We start from the raw sequence: 21,663 nt of genomic DNA, 5'->3' as shown, positions 1-21,663 counted from the left end.
TGTCAATATCTCTAGCCACCCCATCGCTTCTCCCTATGGAAAAAATATAAATAACGATACCTGGTATACTCCCGGGTGAAATGCTACAATGGTATATTATCTGTGCGCTTGTGGATTATTTCAACATATATAATCTTTTCTAAAATTACAAGGTGTTACTAATAATTACCAACAAATATTTCTGGCATCATTACTAGGGATGACAACTTAGTAATAAGGTGATGTTAAGAAATGTCAACAAGCATTTCTGACGCCATTGCCGAGGAGGGGCACAAGGCTAAAAGAGAATTGATCAAAATGATACTTATAGATGAAATCATAACTATACACCTCTGCTTTAGCAGGCTTACCCTTATTTGTCTTTGTTCATATCTTATACATGGTATTGCAGGATTGGTTTTGATTCACCAATAAATTCCATCAAACTGAATCAAATCAATCAGAAGGTAGCTCAACACTAGTTTCTGAAGCTATGGCTGACAAGACTCTGCATGAGTTCTCTGCTTCCGAGCACTGAGAACATCCGCACTGGGCCAACACTCAAAACCAACAACCTTGAGTTTGAGCTCAGGCCAAGCCTCATCAACATGGTGCAAGCTACCCCATTCAACTGAAAAGGCACATGAAGATGCTAGTGGTCATCTTTAGAATTTCCTAGAGATTAGTAGCACAATCGTCATCAAGGACGTTGCTCAAGACATCATACTACTCCACCTATTTCCATTCTTGTTAGTGGGAAGGGCGAAGCAGTGGTCCTACACCAACAAAGATAACATCAATACATGGGCAAGATGTTTGAAGGCCTTTCTAGCATAGTGTTTCCCTATTGGCGAGACCAATGCCTTGAGAGGAAAAATTTCCAATTTATAACAGTAGAAAGGAGAAACCATTCTAGAAGCATGGGAACATTTTCTAGAATACATTTCAGATTGTCCTCATCATGGGATGGAAGATTGGTTGTTCATGCAAGGCTTCTACCATGGATTAATTCAAAAAGCTCATGAACAACTCGATGCTACTGCTGGAGGAGCATTTATGTCACTCACCCTTGGAAAAGCTAAAACTCTCATGGAAAAGATAGCCTCTAATCAAGGCTAGTCTCAATGCAATATCCAATCATGCAATAAGTGTGAAGAAGTACCGGAAGAGGTGTGTGTACTTTCAACCAAGATGGACAGTACTATTGAATTGGCTCGAACAGCAAGCCAATTACAAGAAGGATCGTCAGGCCATTCAAGATGCTTACAATTCCCAAAACATATGTGGAGAATATTTGGCGGTTGATTTCCTTGAATCTCAAGAGGATGTAAGCATTGTCATCAATAATTCTGCTCCACAACAACAAAGACAAGGATGGGGACAACAACAACAATGGTCAAATTGCCAAGGTAAGTACCTAGGTAATTACTATAATTCTTCTAATCCTAAACAACCATCCTTGAGAGATTTGATCTTAGAACAAGCTAAGATTGATGAGAGTATTTCTAAAAAGCTTGCTTCTAATGATAAGGTTTTAGAAAACATAAACACTAAAATGAAAAGTTTTTCTTCTGCTATAAAAGACCAACTTAGCTATAATAAAAAGATAGAATCACAATTAGCTCAACTAGCAGCTGCTCTATCTTTTGCCACTAACCTTGACAAGGTCAACGCCATAACCACAAGAGGTGGTAAGTCTACTCATGATCCGCCATATCCGACAAAGACAGGTGAGACACCAGCAGCAATACGAGAGGAAGAAAAAGAATAAGTCCAAGAATTTGGACCACAAGCCCAAGAGATGAAGCAAGATTATCATGACACCACCCTCATACCGTTTTCACATAGAAATCGAAAGGCTAAAATGGATGAGTAGTTTGGTAAGTTTGTAGAGGTAATTCAAAAGTTATATATCAATATTCCTCTGCTAGATGTCATACAGGTACCTACCTATTCGAAGTACCTCAGAGACATTCTAAACAACAAGAGACCACTATCCACCACTGAGGTAATCAAGTTAACGGAGGAGTGTAGTGCGGCCATCCTAAACACATCACCAGTAAAGAAGAAGGATCTAGGATGCCCCACTATTGATTGTTTCGATCGAAAATCAGAATTTTGAGCATGCACTGTGTGACCTTGGCACCAGCGTCAGTGTGATGCCCAAGACAGTCTTTGACAATATCAACTATTCAACACTCATGCTAACATCGATGTGCCTGCAACTAGCCGACCAATCGTTTTGCTATCCTACAGGAATCGTCGAAAATATTCTAGTAAAAATAAGAAACTTCTTTGTTCAGCAGATTTTGTAGCGCTTGACATGATGAAGACACCCCTCATTCTTGGGAGGCCTTTCCTGAGCACTACAAATGCGCACATTGATGTCAGGAGCCAGAGAAATCCGATTCCATATCAATGGGAAGGAAGAGCGATTCGCCTTCAAGCCAAGTCCAGGAACAATGCTCTAATTTGGAATGGCGTGAGAAGCAGAACAACCATCAAGGTCTCCATCTCTAGGACCGATTGATGCACACAAGGAATCAATGAAACTAGAGAAGTCCAGGTTTGGCGGACTTAAAATTCTAAACCCTCACCGAGATGTAAAATCGATAATTATCCATACTTTGCATAAATTTACTTTTACCTTAGCATATTTATTTATTTCTGCATTTGCATTGCATTTAAAAAATCTTTTCACTGCATCATAAAATGTTAAGCCCCATGTAAATAATCTTTACGGAGCAGTAAAAACCCGAATGGATATTTACCGTGGAGGCGTAAAAATTTAAATACCATTCATTCATCTACTTATATTTTATAGTGTCAGTAAAATATTTTTGCATTGCATATATATACCTGTGTATATGGTAGAAATACAGGAAACTAGGACCCACTCAACCACCACCAAGCACCATGCATCGTTCAGTTCGTATCTCCATCGAAAGAGCACCGACAACCATCGAATTTTGCTTAAGCATGAAGTAAAGGAGCATCTGGTGGAGAGCCAACCAAGTGGGCCCAAGGGGGCCGGCCGGCCCCACCACTTGGCTGGTCGGCCTATGCTTGCGCTGCCTATAAATGGCACCTCTATTGGCTGCTCTCGGCTTCAAGCACAACTACAAACAAGCCTCTAAGTTCGAAAAATTCAAATTCCAAGTTCGTAGTTTAAGAATCCACTTAATAAAAGTATTGCCAAAATTAGGAAGAAAAACTAAAGAGATTGAGGGTAGAAGTTCTATCAAATCACTGATTCAAAAAATCATTAAGCAATTAAGAATGACTAACCCTCAGACTGACTGACTTCTGGACCCTAACCGCTAACATTTTATTTCCTAACTCGTTCCACAAGTTTTATTGTCATGTTGATTTCTTGTAGGATGATGAACAAGCTGGTAGGCAAGCTCACACGAGCTGGATCTTCCTGCTCCACTGAGAAGCGCTTCTTCTAGGGTGAGCGCCGACATGCAAGTCGACAGTTCCCGTAGCCAGAGTTCCGCTGTCATCACCCTCACCCAACATCCTGTTGGAGGAGAAGCACCTCAAGTTGTGGAACAAGCAAGAGAAGGATGCCTTCAAGAATTTGAAGACCTGAAGGTTTGTGCACACGTCTGCATATGATCCCTGCTCTTCTCTAGGCAATAGGTATGGACGTTGAATTTGATTTCATTTTTAGAACTATTGGATGGGAAAGTGTTTGGAATGTAGTTGAGTAGGGGTCCAAACTTTTAACACCAGAATTTCTATGCACTCTGCAAATCATTGATACTGGGGTTAAATTCAAACTTTTTGGGAAAGAATATTCTCCTTCCTAGAAAGATTTAAGTTTTATCCTAGGATTCAATTAATAGTGTGCAGTTGATCTAGACCATGCTCTACAAGATTTTGATAAGTTAAAATTTTGGAGAGAAATTTCTAGAAAAACCGAAATCTATCGTCGTTGTACTAATGATATCCATCACCCCACATTACGGTTCAAGCATAAGTGGCTAGATTTCACTTTGTTTCCTAGACTAGATTTTTGTACGATAAGAGTGGATGATCTTAAACTGTTGTATGCTTTGGTCAAAAGGAGAAAGGTTTCTCCTATCAAATCTATGATGCACCATTATTTGGAACTATTTTCTCTCACGGGTGATATTGAGTGCGCCTCCATGGTCACTTGGATTGCCCAAAATTTGATGCTTCACTTTCTTATATTGATACGGAACTGCTGGTACATAGACTTCGAATATTTCCATCAAGCCCATATGCTTAAAAAGAGAAATAATGGGCAGCTCGTCATGATGTATCTCGGGTATATAAACGAGATTCTGTTACCTAACCGGGATCTCGGTTTGTACGTTGTGAACTCTTTCACTTTTGATCTATAGGTTAAGGAGGCAGCACCTTGCAGAAGTGCTTCTACGAGGCTGACTCGTGATCCGCAGCCTCGATACCAGTGGCACTGACTCAATTCCTGAAGGACCAGCATACACCAGCTATGCGGGCTAGGATCAACCAGGGATCTTCTGGCATGTACTAGACTGAGCAAGCTAGTTGGCATCAACCATCCCCTCATCACTCTGAAGGCTCCTAGCAACAAGGTTCAAGTGAGTAGTGGCACCACAGAAACTTCGACAACTACCAGCAATAACACTATGAAGAAGTATCAAGTGACCACCAGGGGAGACATGTCTTTCTCTGGCCGAGGCTACCATGACCAACAGATTGGAGCACCACCGCCATGATAATAGGCTGACCACCATTGAAAGAAACATAACATGCCATACATAACACACTTCATTAGCAGTCTCATTGGCAGGTAAACATGGGACACACCATCGCCAACATCCAGCAAAACTAGCAGCAGCAGAAATGAGAACTAGAACTACTTGTTCCAGAATTTTAGCATCGACCCTTCATACCGACTACAGCAACACCTAGCTTGGGGGAGGAGGATCCCCATTTGTCTATGGTAAAATTTTCTTTTATAGTACTTTATTCCTCTAATTATTTTTGAGTTTGTCTTCTATTAAAAAATGCATAATTGAAAACAAAATAAAAAATATCTTTATCTTATATATATATATATATATATTAGTAATGTGTGATCTAAAGAATGAAAGTAAAATAAAAAGAGTGTGTATAAAGTTTGCTTTAATTTATGTTTTTAAGAGCTGAATAAATAAAAAGAACTTTGAAGATGATCTTTCATAATGGAAATGATGAATAGTTGCTCTGTTGTAATTCTTTCCAAGTACCTAGTTTTCAGCCATGAATTTTCATGAGTTTTGGATAAAATTGATTTGATATGAGAATTTGCTTTGAACTTGAAACTCGTGGGTAGCATATGCTTGATCTAAGTCTAGGTAATTGACAGATATGATATGAGAAGGTCTGAGCTGCTATTTATCTTATTCCAAGTGATACTAAAGTTCTGAAGATTTATCTTTTGAAAAACATAAAAATGCTACATTATGAGTTCCTGTATGATAAAGCTTGAATTCCTACCAGAGCCAAACATGAAATTTAGGCTAGGAAAACCTCCACTCATATATATTACATTGTTTTGCATTGAGTTTAGTCAAGCTTTGTTGACCCTTATGAGAGGTTTGTCAAGCTCTTAAAATCAAGATCATGTACACACCACTCACATATGCACTACTCCTATACTAGGGGTAGGCACAAAAACATGCCTTCCAGATCTACCAAAAAATGTTCTACTCCTACATTGGGGGTGAACACAAAAATATGCTTGATAGGTTTCCACTCAAATAAATGCTCCAAGTTCTTGTTGTTATCTCTCAAAAGTTTATTACAGAGAAGAAGCATGGGCTATGCAAAAGTTATTCACAAAAAAAGTATTGAGAAAAATGGACAAGTGTTCGAGAAATGTAAAACAATGGGTACTTAGATGCCTGCCCAAAAAAAGATGAGAAATGAATAAGATAGCCCATGTTTTCTTGCAAATATTTTCAATGTTTAAAAGAGAGATATGTTTTCAAGGAGCATAGTACAATTAGGCTTAGCCACCATATGTATCCACCATATTCCACATACATGCACATCTTGATTTGATCATATGACTTAACTCTCTTTGGATCCTGAGGTTTGACTTTATGATATATATATTGCAAGTATGCACTTTCATGCTTTCTCCACTCCTATGAGCCCCACATAAGCCTTAGTTGTAGGAAGAGAAAGGCATAACATTATTATTGCCTTAGTAAGGATCCAGAAATACTACATATATTGAGAGATTTGAGAGTGTCATACGATGGAAACTCTAAGTTTTATTTTGAAAACTTATAAAAACTCTAAAATAATGGTTGAACAAAGAACTTGAGACATAGTGCTTGACTTGATCGTTCTGTCTTTCAATTGCTCAAGACTCAAGTGAAGGCTAAAAGCCCCATGGTTGAAGGTAATATGGGTAAGTTTGAAAGTTGGATTAGTTTGTTCTAATCCAGAGGAGAATTCTTGATTGAACGCATGTGTACTTTTGAGGAGTGAAAACATTGATGCAACTCCTGATCCATTGTTGAGTTTGGCATCGCTCAAGGACGAGCAAAGGTTAAGCTTTGGGGAGTTTGTTGACAGTAGTTATCATCCATCAATAATCATCAATATAATGCATGAAAATGATCACCAACATAGGTCTAGGGGTTTTAACTAACAATTTCCACAAGTTTTGGTGAATCTGTGTTTTCAGCAGGGTTTATCTAGAAAATCGTCAAGGTGGATCAAATCATAATTATCCACGATGAAAATAACTTTGGAAGGTTCCAGAGGACACCAGAAGGCACCCCAATGAAGCAGAGAGGGGGTGGCCACCAGGTGGGGCCGGCCAGCCCCACTTATAGGCCTGGCTGGCCATGTAGGGCCCCCTATCAGCCTCCTGTTGTGATGTTAGTTCTCCACTGCCTTAGGGTTTGCATCTACGCCATTCTTTCATGTCGGTTTGATCGAAGGGCTCAGGATTGACTCTCATCCCTTGTTGACTAAATATCATCGGCAGTCCTCCGAGGGGTATCCCACGAAGGTAGATTGATCAGCAGGGGAGCATGAGATCAAGAACAAGAAGGCAATAGAGACACACGAGTTAGACAGGTTAGGCCGTCAGTATGACATAATACCCTACTCCTAGTGGTCTATTGGTTTGTATTAGCTATCATAAGATATTGCGTGAGTTTGGAGGGGGTCCCTGCCCGCCTTATATAGTCCGGGGAGCAGGGTTACAAGTCGGTTAGATCTGAGAGATAACTGGAAAAGTAATAACTGATTACAGGAATCTTGAGATCATACATATCCTAACAGATCTCGTAGTATCTTTAGGATATCTTCTAGATGCCTTGCAGAAGGCACCGACCAGAGTCATGCCCCGCAAGGATTTGTCTTGTGGGTTGGGCCACCCCTGAGGGCGCAACCCAAGTGGTCTACCATGGGTATCCGGGGTCATACCCCCATAGCTAGTCCCCAAGCACCTTGTACCCATTGTGCAACGCCGTCTTGAGCTTGTCCGAGCAGGTGCAAACAAAGTTGAGCAATCAAACTCATGGTCCAACCACCATGATGAGTTGTCGAGAAGTTGTGAGCAGTTGCCGAGCAGCGTGTGCTGTTACCGAGCAACTTGAACCATAGCCGAGCAGCATAACCCAAGCACAGCTTGTCATAAGGGTGTAAGGAGCTCAAGTTTAGAAGAAAAAATTTCTTCGTAGTAGACCAAGTGTGCCCACTTAGAGTTCGACCACGAGAGAAGGATTTAGTCTTGTTCAGCTTCGAGAGGCACGGAGTCTTCCAGAAAAAAGTAAGCACATTCACCGTGAGGTGAAGTGTGCCCACTTAGTCCCTGAGCCTAACAGTAGATGACATAGTCATTTAGTGCCAGGGTCCAAAGTAGAAGAATAGAGGACCAGACGAGCAGATAGCCAGTCCCTGGGCGTAGACCCAAAAAGCACATTCACCTGCAAGGTGAAGTGTGCCCACTTACTCCCTGAGCCTGACAGTAGGTGACTGGAGTCACTGTGGTGCCAGGGTTAGAAACAAAGTAACAGTGAAAAACTAGCCAACCTAGGCAGCCAGTCCCCGAGCCGCAAGCGGAGGTACTAGAGGAAAACAACCGTGGAGAAGAAACTAGAAGAACGGCTATACAGTAACAGTTACTGAGCCTCAATAAATGGTAGGAGAAGTCAGCGATAATTCGGTGAGTAACAACTTGACGACTGACGGTAAATGAGCAACATGGGCTAGTAGTTACAGCAAAAGCCCAGGCTGTGGCCCATTAATCCACGTCGGAGAATTCAGCAAGAGCACAAACTATGGGCACGGTTTCCCAAAAACCATAGAATGCGAGAGGGCAGGGAAAGTGCTTTATAATGGCGCCGCCGCCCCCCTCGCTCCCACCTTTGCCACTTCGCCATTTCATCTTCCTCCTTAGCCATCGCACTTTCAGATTCACACCCACACACGCTACCGGCGCCAGTCCCCATCCAGATCTGAGAGATGGCACCGAAGAGGAGAGCTGTGAACCCAAAGAAAGCGAGCACAAAGAAGGCAAGTGTAACACCTCGGGTGTTAGCCTTGCATAACTTGACTTGCATAACATGAGCATGAGCATCAAGCATTCATCAACAATCATTTACAATTGAACCATTGGATTAAAACATCTACAACATTTGTTTGTTATTGCATGTTTCCTTGTACATATGCAAATGATCATGAGTGTACACATGTACTTGGTGGATGTGAGTCACAAAAACATTTAACAACACATAGGGTAGCAAATAGGACCTTGTTCATGAAGGTCACCTTTCCTGAACCAACACTTAAGATTTCATGTGATTAAACTAAATAGCACTATGAGTGACTAATACATGAAATGATTGTATGACCTTGCAACTTACTTAAACATGTTTAGAGTATCATTATGAACAACTTTGATATTCATGGTTAGGGGTAAATAGGTCATTAAGCCATAGTTTGAAGAGTATCATCATTTAAATGTGACATGTTTGACCAAGTTTGAACTAGGTGCTAGGGACCTTGCATGGAGGAGGTCACTAAAGCAAAGTTGTAGTGTTTGGCAAGGGGAACAAATTTTATTTTTGGGTCATTGACTGATTTAGCTCCTAACATGCTTGAATTTGGATCACAAGAATCAGCAAAACCAACATTTCAACACTTATAAAAATTTTGCTAAGTCATTGTAACTGACAGCCTGACAAGCTGACCTTCAGGGCGATATAACTTGATTTCGGTTAGGAGTTGGCACGAGATTCTTGAACAAGAAATGTAGCTAGTACATGGGTCTACAAATTCTATTCTAATTGTTTGTGCTTAGGAGCTATGGTTTAGTGGTTAAATCATCATCAAGTCACGCTGTTAGGCCACCGTTGCTGCTTAACTGAATGAAATGCGACGCGATTCAGTGGCCGACCACCGACAGGCTTCACGCACCGCGTGGAGCCAGCGGCTGGCCGTGCGTCGCTGGCGCCCTGCCCAGCACGACAAAGGTAGGCCAGCGAGCGCCTTAACATCGCCCACACCTACCCGCACTCATCCACACCCTCATTTTTCCCATTTCACCTTCTCCTTCAGCCGGCCGAAGCAACCACAGCGGCAGCCGAGTTCATCCCGCCTCCGCCATCGCCATAGCCAGCGCAAGCTAGCGCTGAGCCACCCATTCGTCACCATAGCAGCACCACCAGCTCCTCAGCAACCCACTGCATCCACCTGTGCCCATTGATAGCAACTGGTAAGCTCCAGCGCCGCGCGCATGCTCGCTGGAGCTCCAGCGCTACGCGCATGCTCGCCGTGGTCCGACCTAACCCGACCACCGCAGGCCATGATAGAGCGCGCAATAGGTTCCTTGTAGTCTAGCGATGCTCATCCGAGCTTTAGGTTGGGCCGCCGAGGTCGTCACTAGCGTACTGCCAGTCGTCCCACCTCGCCGTGCCGCCATTAGCGCCGCCACCGTGTGTAGCTCCGTCGATAGTCTCGGCCAAGTATATCAATAAGTCCAAAAAGTCGTAGGGATCACTGGGTGAAGATGTCACTGCCGGCAACCTCGCCGTCGGCGAGCTCTGGCCACACTAGCTTTGTGCGCCACCGCCGGCTCTGTTCTGGTTTCACTGACAGGTGGACCAGCTGACCAGTGGGTCCCACTTGCCAGTGACATCAGGACAGAAAGCTAGTTCATTTTAAATCCTGATTTCATGTATTTTGTGATTTTTAGATCTCCAGTTTAGTAGCTTCAAAAATTGTGAAATAAATTTGGTAGTGTTCCTTAGGAAGTGAAGTATTTAAGAAAAATATGATCTTGACACTTACAGTAGAAATTTTGGAAGATTTAAATAGAGATTTGAAATGTGTTTTTGAATGCATGCAAACTTGTTTATTTTATATCTAGAGTTCCTGTGCTCCAAAAATTATGAAATTTTTGTGGTAACCTATTCTTGACATGCATGAGCCCTAGTAAAAATTTGAGGATCAGTGCATGCATAGATTTGTAGTTATTGATTTTTCTTTTATAAATAAGTAATCCTTGTATGAATGTTTATAAATTATTTAGGAATCCAATATTCATGAAATTTGTTGGAGGTTATCCTAGAACCAAAAGGATGCTAAGAAAAATAGGAAATCTATTGCTTGACACTTTTCACTAGGGTTTTCTATTTTTGCTATTTTAAGCCTTTCTGCCTTGTCTTTTTTGTATAGAATGTTTTACTATATAAAATGGCATGAAACTTTTGCAGTAGGTCTTTGGTAGCATTAGTAAGGCACTGTAAATTTTTCAGAATTTATGATGCACATTTGTTATATATTTATTATTTAACCTATGTATCTAAATAAAATAATAAAGGCATTTAAAGAAATAGTTTGGGCTTCACCATTAGGTTTTCTTGAGTGTATTTGGTATGCTTAAACTGTTGGTAGGCTTTGTGTTGTGAAACTTTGAATAATTACATGAAGTAGAAGTATTATTACTTTATAATGTGAATCGGAATAGTTTCCGGACAGATTCTGGAGTTTGATAAGTTGCATGATAAAAATGATGTTTACTGTAAAAATGGTTAATAACAAAGTTGTAGATAACTTTATCGCATGTCTTGTGTTAAAATTTCAGGACCATAGGTCAAACGGTTTAGGAGTTACAGCTGTGTAAAGTTAACATTTCTGAATTGCTTGCTCTCTGGAAATTCTGGACAGCACTGATATGATTGTCTGTTTTGCCTAAGATAAGTTGTGAATTAGCTTTTGTGAATTAAATAAGAGTTGTAGGTGATTTTATAAGTTTTCCAGAAAGTCTAGGATCACTGCATTTGGATAATTATAACTCCAATTATGAGTAAAACAAGTAGCTGCTGTTTGTGAAATAGTTGATAAATTGTTGAAGTAGTTAATTGCATAATCAAGAAGAGATATGCACCTACTCAGTAGAACATGATGCACTTGTTAACATATATGCATTCTCAATATCTTATGCCATATTCATGCATCTAGGATCAGGAGAAAGAAATAACGTTGCTGGAATTCGACGAGATAGAGGAAGGGGACCAACAGGAGAATCCTCAAGTCGCAGCTCCCGAAGGCATGGAGCAGAATCCTAAAGAGCTTCCGGAGTGTCCTGACCACCGCCCCACTTCCTTTCTGCGAGGCAAGCCCCGGAGCATTTTAAGTCTCCTAGTATTTTACAAATGATTACTTAAGTACTTATGATTGATGCATTAGGTTATAAGAGTTGAATGGAACCACTTGATGCATATAAATTCCTTGTCTAGATATTACACCTTTAACCGGTATAGGTCTAGGATCGAATATATGCTTAGCCATGCTTAGACCGGTAGAAGTCGAGTGATGTCCTGTCACCTGCAAGATATAGGTGGATACCAGAGCACGGTTGGCTATATTTGCTATCGTGGAACAGAACCATGGGGTAAAAGAAAATCGAGGCCGGGCGGAGTCTATGCGTAGGATGACTCATGTGATTCTGTCTAAGCCGATTAAGGACCGTACCATTGTTGGCGCTTCTGACAAGATTGAATGCATGCCTATCACTTAGCTGGCCGGATAACTCGTTCCGACCGCAAAGCCGAGTAGCTCAACTCAGGCCAGGGACCCGTTCTGTTGTGCGCTCCTTGCGGGGGGCGATCAGACTGAGCCCAAGGGCAGGCTAGGCCTGAACATCCATGGCATCTAGGTGTCCCTAGATTGTGCGGCGCGGTACAGACCCGCAAAATGTGGACCTGAGTTGTACCAAAGGTGACCTAAGGCTGCCTTCACGTGGTATGCCTGGGTTTGTGTTAGGAATAAATTCCCAGCTGGTTGAAATCGATTCGAATCGCCATCTCTCTCAGATAGTGAGAAACTTGGCTAGTCCCAACATCGTAGTAACTGTGCTATGGAACATGATGGTTCGGATGAATATGGAATTACAATACCTGCTATGGTTACTATTGTATGCTTTTAAATTGATATACCACATGTTTGGCACAGGATAGTTGCTAATCTAGAGATGGATAGTTATAATTAACTTGATAAAGGAATCAAAATTGTACAACGAAGTCAATTGCTTTTATGCAAAATGTTGTCAAGCTATCTCCACTTATACAGCCTTGCATAATCCTTGGAGTTATTTTATTTCTAGTTTATGATGGGTAAGTCTAGCTGAGTACCTTCTCGTACTTAGGGTTTTATTTCCCATTGTTGCAGATGACACTGTGTATCATGATTATTGCAAGAGTTGCTTCTATCCCGCCATGGATGAGGAGTAAGCCTTGGGTAGGCTTCTTTATTAATCCTTATCCTTGCTTTTGTGGACCGTGATCCTACTTGGCACTGTATCAAACTATGTTGGAAACTTTATTTTCAAACTTAATTGCTTCCGCTTTGTCTATCAAACTTGGTTTATAATAACTTTTAGTCGTACTCTGATGATGAAAATGTATCTGTGAACTTTATGTAATATGTGGCATGTATGTTGAATCCTGTACGATCTTGGTTGTTGTAAATCATTTATCGAGACCCGTCGTGGTACTCGATGGACTACCAGGTTTATATGGGTTCAAGTATGATAGTGTGACCGCTTGTGGGCTGCCATTGTACTTGTACTCTTATAAATTGGTCGGTTCTGTGACAGCTGGCATCAGAGCAAGATTCAACATTAATTGTCACATGTGTATTTAAAACAAAAGTTTTTGTTATCCAAAAACCCTTCTCTAGCAACTGATAGTTATATTAATAGGTAATTGAAATCTAAAGTGTGCCAATGATCACTTTCCTTATGCCTAAATTAAGGACTATTAGGTGGCTATTTAAGTACTAACATGGGGGTTTTTACTTCGTCGTCCATAAGGCATGCTATTGTATGGATGCCATTCACTTGAATGGTAATGTATGGATCAAATGCCTCTACGCCAAGGTAAGATGATGAGTGGTATGACCGCAAGATGTGAGTGTGCGGTCGAGGAGAGTTAGCTTTGGTACGGACTATGTATGCATGCTTGCACATGTATATGGTACGTATTTAATTGTGGGTTTAAATTATTGTCGGGTAGCTTGATACGGAAGTATATGTGTGGGTATACATATATGGAAGTATTTAAATTTACATTCTGCATATTTCATTATGGGTTTGGGCTGAAATGAAATTCTTATGCAGGTACACTAACAACAAAACGTGTAGCTCGACTAGTTACGCTATATATGAGAGAACGTGTGTATGCCACCGTGTCTACCGTTAGAAACAAATTTTTCCTAATTTTGTGAGAACGTTCAGAACGAGCATGCATCATGATAATTACCATTCACATAATTAAATTGTTCCTCCCCTTATAAATTTCTTACTCAGTTATGTAACTCTTATCCATTATGGCCTTGTCTCACCGAGTGTACATGTTGATGGTACAGATGGCAACACCCGTCGGATGTGAGAATTTCCTGAATATTTTTGGAACACCTACCCTCTTGTGGAGAGTTCTGCACTTTGCGGGGTACCATGAACTGCCCCTTTATCATTGGATCGAAGAGTACTTGGAAGGATAACCATGGTATGAGGTGCAGGCTCACTATACCAGCCTACACACAACCGCCCTTCTGGCAGGAGTGGAAGGCAGAATCGAAATGAAAGACTCCTTGGGAGGCTGCCCAAGTTGTGGCCTTTGAGGTTCTGAGGCAAGATCTGCCGACAGCATGGGGATGCACTCACTAGGTAGTGCAGTGAGTATGTTTCCTTGGGTGGATCCATCCACCACAAATTGGGAACAACGTAGCCAAAATGCTTTGATCAGAGATCAGGGATGAGCGTGTAGATAGCTCCTCGACCAGATTAAAGGCATGGAAATTAGTAGGTGAACTAGGTGGTAACAAGCTTCATAGTGCGCCGCGTCCAGCCCTATAAGGAGAGGGCCCACCCGGGCTTTGACTTCAGAGGTGATGATGACAGGACCCGGGAGAGGACGGAACGGCTGACGAAGAAAAATGTCCTAGAACAGGCCGCAGAGCTATTTGCTCCCAATATTTCTTTTGTCTAGCCAAAGCAAACGAGGGCCTTCAATTGCACATATCCGCCTCCTAAGGTAATCATCTCGATTTTCATTCCCGATACTTTTAATCCTGAAGCATTACCGAGCAGTGATCTGATTCACTTAGGCAAAGATCCATTCGTAGGAAAGAGTGGTGTATTTTTTTGGTGTGTCAAGGGGTGATTGGCCGAGGGGAGTAGATGCCCGGACACCGGCTTAGCCTGAGGAAGATGCGGCCAACGCCTCATCAGAATCCAGAGGCGCCGATGCTGGCCGGACAAAGAGTTCACCCCCCGGTGACAGAGAAAATCTAGGGAAAGAGGGAAGCGGCAGATGAGCCGGCCCAGAAGAAGAGAAAAATGGCAGCTGCCGCTCCCCTCAAACTAGGTGGCATCTCGCTTGGTGGTGACCAGACCACTAGAACATGGAGGGCCATGGTGATCGAGTGGTCTGATGAAGATGAAGATCTAGTTGCTCCTCCTCCAAGCATGCAAGCGCCTCCACGCAGCACACGCGTGGAGGAGCACTCAAGGGGAAGTGAAGAAGTCCTCAAGCAACAGGCGAGGGGATTCCCCAAGTAGCAGATGACTAGAAGTCCCTAGTTGAGCAGGCAATGGGTGTCCCCAAGCAACTAGGTAGAACAGAGGCTGACTGTACAGGAGGTAAGACCTCCACCCCTAGAGCACTGGGGGTCAACCCACAGCCATGCCTAGGGGCTCGGGCAGGCATCGTCGATTCAAAAAAGTGTACCTGGCAGACCAAATGGTTAAGTATCCTCAGTGTTAGAGTTACTTTGCTATCTTATCTTAGCTTTCATGTCGCTTGACCAAATGATCTGATGTAGGGCAAGGCATACGAAGGGTCTAGGACCCAGTCCGTCTAGACTGACTGAGCAGCCTTGTGCTGAATCCCGGGGCAGAGGTAACGCCGTTGGCTCCCATGTCGGGGTCCCTGGGTGCTTGGCAGCTAGTGGAAGAGTCAACCACCGCTACGGGTGGACTTAGAGATAGTGATTGGTCAGCGTCAGTGGGGGATGGGTCAGCGATGATACTCAAAGCAACAGCGGTTACTGCTAGGCCCTCGGGAGCTAAAGTTGGAGTTGCTAGTGAAGCACCAGAGTTTGGGTCGGCAAAAGCAATGGCGCCTGAGGAGCTAACGGTGCCCCCTGAGTCATCATAGGGCATGGTCAGACTCGCTGTCTGGCCACATAGCCCCCCGACGATATCTCCCACTGCTGCGGAAGAGGAGGACGAGGTGGAGAAGATCGTTTGTGTTGAACCTCGAACCCAATCCATCTGAATCCTCCATAGGCGTGGTGACGAGGTGGTAGTTGTCGAGGAAGAGGACACCCCAAGGAGATAAGGAGGCTGAAATCCACCCTTGCCAGAGTAATAAAACAAATCGAGGTTAGTTCTGAATCCTGAGTATTCATCGTTGACGTTGAAGATTGAATTCCATCATTGTCATTGTGCATTTTTAGGGGATAACTCGGACTGCCGAACACCAGCACCAGTTGATAAAGAGGATGGAGCCCCTCATCGAGGAGAACCAAAAACTCAAAGGGGCGATGAACCTCTCAGGAGAGAAACACCCAGAGGGCCTGGCGCGAGCAAGACCTCATAGAGTCCAACGCATGGGACCTAGAACACCAGAGGGGGGTCCTATCTGAGCAGCTGCCGATTGCGTCTGAACAGCTATGGGGCAAGTCCGAGCAGCTGGCCACTGCCTCAACACAACTGAAGGATGCTTCCGAGCAACTTCAAAAAGTCTTCCAGCAGAAGAAAGGTACGTGTGATCGGCGAAAGTGCTTCACATAGTTGGATATGCTTATTTTTGGTGATTACTGTTGTACTTGTAGCGCAAGATGTGGAGCTCAGCCAGCTATGCCAGGCCCTCGAGCAACTTTGAGAGGAGAAGGCAAAGGAGATAGGGCGAGCAAACAAACTAGCCGAGGAACAGAATGGTGAGTACCCCCTGGTCGGGGTTATTGCTGAAGTAATTCTCGTGCCAAATGGAACTTTGCAATGCTTGCAGATTACCGTTAGAGGGTCAAGGCATAGTTTGATGTGCTGGAGCAGGATGCATGGACCTAGAGGGACAAATTTGATGCTATAGTTGCCAGAATCAAACCAGTGGTCGACTACGTCGAACCAGAAGTGGCTCTTTAGCCTGACGGTAGGTCGTCGTGCCTAGATATCATCATCGAAAGATGCAAGACAACGTGGGAGAGCTTCAACCGTGATGCCGCTGTTTCCACCTATACCCATGCCCTTGCTGTGGTTCGGTCCCACTATCCAGCCACTAACCTTTAGGCGATAGGGGGCGGGTTCATCGAGGGGCTGAGCGAGGCAGAGACCCAGTAGCTGGAGGATGAGGTGGAAGACGCAACAAAGAAGTTGGCCGGTGATATAGACCTATTTGGTGAGACGGACGGCAACGGTAGAGCACAATGATCTGCTTGGTGGATATCATCTGTAATTTCTAGGACAGTGGAGTTAGAACGCGCGAAAGCGTAAAAAACACTTATATTCATGATAAATGTTATAAAGTGCATGTGCATGCAGTTAGATTGTATGTCGGCGAAAAAATCTTTGTAGTTATGACCATAAGGTATTTATATGGAGTATAAGCAGAGTTCGAGCAGTTAGTTTGCTACTGACCCCCATGGCCTCAGCTAGCCCATAGTCCATGACGTCGAGCAGCGGAGCCCATGCATGTGTAGGAGGAATAGGCATGACCAAGGAACCACAGCCGACCACCCATAATGCAGAGCGCGGAGCCTGTGGCATGTGTAGGGAGAGATCAGAGACTGGGTCTTCTCCATAGGGAAAAGAGCGGAACTGCATGCTGCTCAGGGGTTATCGAAATGACTTGGAGATATAGATAGTATAAGTGGTGTCATGAGCAATTAGTTCTGTGCTGAGCCCTCGGCCTTGGCTAGCCCGTAGTCCATAACAGTCAGGCGCGGAGCCCATGGACTGTGTAGGATGAACAGACGTGACCAAGGAACCATAGCCGACCACCCATAACATAGAGCACAGAGCCTGTAGCACATGTAGGGAACGATCAGAGACTGGGTCTTCCCCGAAGAGAACAGAAAAGAAAGAATGCTGCTCGCTGATCGGCTGAAATATCTTGGAGATTTGGAGCAAAGCGTTTGGTGACTTGGAGAAAACTTATTTGGCGATTTTAGGCAAAAATGTGTCGGCGAATCGAAGAAATCGCTCGGTGATATTGGAGAAAACCGTTCGGTGATAGCGTTGGAGATTTGGAGAAACGTGGTCGGCGCAGTTATGGCGATTTCGTATTGGAGTTCGCAATGGTGTAGCATGGAGCTCAGCAACCACAAATGGAGATTAGACCATAATGGAGAAAAAATGGAGATAATTTATGGAGACCAAAACTTTGTTCATTATAAAGTGGAGACTACATATCTAGGGTGTTTTAAGGATAGAAACGTATGAGGTGCTCGATGTGACATGAGTTGGAAACATCGATTCCTTCTAAGTCACACATGTGATAAGACCCTGGTCAGATGACCTCTTTGACGACAGTAAGGCCCTTCCCAAGGGGAGGAGAGCTTGTGCATCCCTTCGATTTTTTGTTTTCTACGGAGAACGAGGTCACCGATAGCAAATGAATGACCTTTGACATTGAGGTTGTAGTACCTTCGCAAGCCTTCTAGATATTTGGCTATGCGGACGCAGGTGATTAGGCGTTCTTCCTCGGCCCTATCGACGTCTTCTATTCGAATAGCTGTGGCCTGCTCTTCATCATAGTTTTCCACCCTAGGTGCTCTGAAGGTAATGTCTGCTGGTAGTTGGCTTCTGAGCCATAAACCAAGAAGTATGGAGATACACCAGTGCTACGACTAGCTTGAGTACGCAGTCCCCTAGACTACAAGCTGGTAGCTCTTTGAGCCATCTGCCCGGGTGCCTTTCTTCTTTCTGATATAGTCTCTTTTTTAGGGCATCAAGGATCATGCCGTTCACCCGTTTCGACCTGGCCGTTGGCTCTAGGATGAGCAACAGAGACGTATTTGACAGAGATACAATGGTCTTCATAGAAGTCCCAAAAGTGATGGCCAGTAAATGTAGTTCTGGGGTCAGTGATGATGCTGTTCGGGAGACCGAATCTATGGATGATATCTTCAAAGAGCTCGATAGCTTTTTTTAGTAGCCGAGACAGAGCGGTTTATACTCAATCCACTTGGAGAACTTATCAATGGCGACAGTATATGTACCGGAAACCACCTGGTGCTGGCTTGAAAGGCCCAATCATATCCAGTCCCTAGCATGCGAAGGTCTAGGAAGCTAGGATGGTTTGTAGCTCTTGTGCTAGGCACTGTGTATTTGCTTGGCAAAAAATTGGCATCCTTCATAACATCGTACGAGGTCTTCTACATCGGAGATGGCTGTGGGCTAGTAGAAACCAGCTCGGAAGGCCTTGCCGACCAGTGTTCTTGAGGCCACGTGGTTGTCGTAGGAACCAGAGTGAATTTTGAGAAGTAGCTTCACTCCCTCTTCTTGGATGATGTATTTCTACAGTATCCCTTCCTTAGCACTTTTCCTCATCAAATTGCCATCTACCAGCACGTAATGCTTGCTATGATGAATTAGGCATTTGATTTCAGTCTTGTTGGCGGGTACTTCAGCGCTGGTGAGGTATTTGATGAATTGTTCCCTCCAATCGGCAGCCGGCGAAGGTATCGATAGTACCAGCTGCTCAGCAGGGGGAACTTCCTAAACTTCCTTATCTTCCTTAATGGACGGTGCCTAGGAGATCTTGAATGAAAACCCCCGGCGGGATCGTGGCGCGAGAAGAGCCCAACTTGGATAAATGGTCGGCGAGCTAATTTTGGTCATGCACCACGTGGTGGTACTTAATGCCGTAAAATTTTCCTTCAACTTTTCCTGATTTTGGCGCAATATGCATCCATCTTCTCGCTAGAGCAAGACCAATCTTTGTTAAGGTAGTTGATGACCAGGCCGGAGTCCCCATATACCATGAGGCAGTTTGACGCCAAGCTCGATGGCTATACGGAGTCTGTGGAGACATGCTTCATATTCGACGGTGTTGTTGGAGGCTAGAAAGTGTATCCGGAGAGCGTATCAGAGCTTATCCTTGGTTGGCGTAATGAACAGAATGCCCACACTAGCACCATTAATGTTAAGGGCGCCATTGAAGTACATCACCCTAGTGCTTGGGGCAGGTGGCGACGATGGGCTCCTAGATCTCGGTCCACTCAACGATGAAGTCAGCAAGCGCCTGAGACTTGATCAGTAGGCCTACTTCTAAATTCAATTGAGTAAGTGCCAAGCTCGACAACCCACTTGATGATACGACCGTTGGCTTCTTTGTTATGGAGGATGTCCCCCAGAGGGAACTCGGTGACCACGACGATCTTGTAATACTCGAAGTAGTGGTGGAGCTTACGTGATGTAATCAAGATGGCGTATAGCAGCTTTTGGACCAGAGGATAATGAGTTTTGGGTTTGTTAAGGACCTCGCTGATGAAGTATACTGGATGTTGCACCTTATAGGCATGCCTGACCTCCTCGCATTCGATCATGATGGCTATGCTGACAATGCGGGAAGTAGCGGTGATGTAGATCAGGAGAGTTTCGTCTAGCTTTGGTGCTATCATGACTGGAGGCTTTGTTAGGAACACCTTAAGCTACTCGAAAGCTGTATCTGCCTCTTTTGACCAGGAAAAACACTTGAAGGCCTTGAGGAGTTTGAAGAACGATAGCCCTTTTTCACCGAGGCGCGATATGAAGCGGCTTAAAGCAGCCATGCAGCCTATAAGTTTCTGTATATCCTTGACGCATGTTGGCCATTTCATGTTGGTGATGGTAGAGACCTTGTTAGGGTTGGGTTAGATGCCACGAGCGCTGACGATGTTGGCCAGCAGTATACCGGATGGAACTCCAAAGATGCACTTTGAAGGGTTCAACTTCCATCGGTACTTTTTAATGTTGTTGAACGTTTCTTCGAGGTCGGCAATAAGATTGTCGGCGGTCCTGGACTTGACAACCACATCGTCAATGTAAGCTTCGATGTTGTAGCTAATCTGTTGATCGAGGCACATCTGGATGGCTCTTTGATAGGTCACCCCGATGTTCTTGAGACCGAAAGACATGATGGTGTAGCAGTATGCACCGAAGGGCATGATGAATGATGCCTTGATCTGGTCTTCTTCCTTGAGGGAGATCTGGTGATAGCTGGAGTAACAGTCAAGGAAGGAGAGCAGTTCATAGCCGGCGGTGGAGTCTACAACCTCGTCTATCCGAGGCAAACCAAAGGGGTCTTTAGGGAAGTATTTGTTAAGATCAGTATTCTTTATTCTTTTTTCGAATGAGAATAGGATTAGCTAACCACTCAGGATGATACACCTCTTTTATAAATCTGGTAGCTAAGAGCCGTTTTAATTCTACCCTAATAGCCTCCTTCTTGTCTGGCGTGAATCGGTGGAGTTTCTGCTTGATCAGTTTGGCGGTCGGCGAGACATTTAAGGAGTTCTCGATCTTCTCTCGTGTACCCCCAGGCATGTCTATAGGTTTCCAAGCAAACACATTGGCAGTTGGCACGTAGGAAGGAGACGAGCGTGCTTTCCTATTTGGGGTCAAGGTGAGCCCCAATCTTCATGGTCCTGGAGGGGTCAGTCGAGGCCGAGGCCGACCTCCTTTATTTCCTTAGACTTGGCAGAGGCATGGGGGGCTCCAGCTCTGGGATCTCCATGTCTTTGGCGTGCAACATCTTGGCTTCGGTGACCATGCTAGGCCATCTGGATGGAGAGGTCGGTGGCTTCAGCGAGAGTGAGACTCTTTGTCTCGTAGGCATAGGCGATGGAAAGGTTGGCCCATAGGGCCAAAACTCTTGCAGGTGAAGGCATCTTTAGCACCAGATACGCATAGTGTGGTACAACCATGAACTTGGCCAGAGCTGGCCGACCAAGTATGATGTGGTAGGCGGTGTTGAAGTCGGCGACATAGAAGTTGATGTGTTCGATGTGGTAGTTGCTCGCTATGCCGAAGCTGTACTGGTAGGGTGATCTCTCCAAGCGGTTTGGAGGCCCTGCTAGATACCACACCCCAAAAGGAGGAGTCGAAGGGTGTGAGATCTGATAACCCGAGGCCCAGCTCCTTTAGGGCTCTGGCGAAGAGGAGATTCAGAGCGC

General features: G+C 44.1%; 1 non-coding gene across 1 annotated transcript; it reads right to left on the bottom strand.

The window, feature by feature from the left end:
* Window positions 1-840: 840 nt before the first annotated feature.
* LOC136509810 (small nucleolar RNA R71) lies at window positions 841-947 on the bottom strand. Its single transcript, XR_010772549.1, has one exon. It is a non-coding gene; the product is annotated as a small nucleolar RNA R71 (small nucleolar RNA).
* Between the last annotated feature and the right edge of the window lie 20,716 nt (window positions 948-21,663).

Source organism: Miscanthus floridulus, chromosome 15 (assembly GCF_019320115.1).
Source record: "Miscanthus floridulus cultivar M001 chromosome 15, ASM1932011v1, whole genome shotgun sequence".
Classification (NCBI taxonomy): Eukaryota; Viridiplantae; Streptophyta; class Magnoliopsida; order Poales; family Poaceae; genus Miscanthus; species Miscanthus floridulus.
Note: the sequence above shows the minus strand (reverse complement) of the source record. Positions and strands in the feature narration are given on the sequence as shown.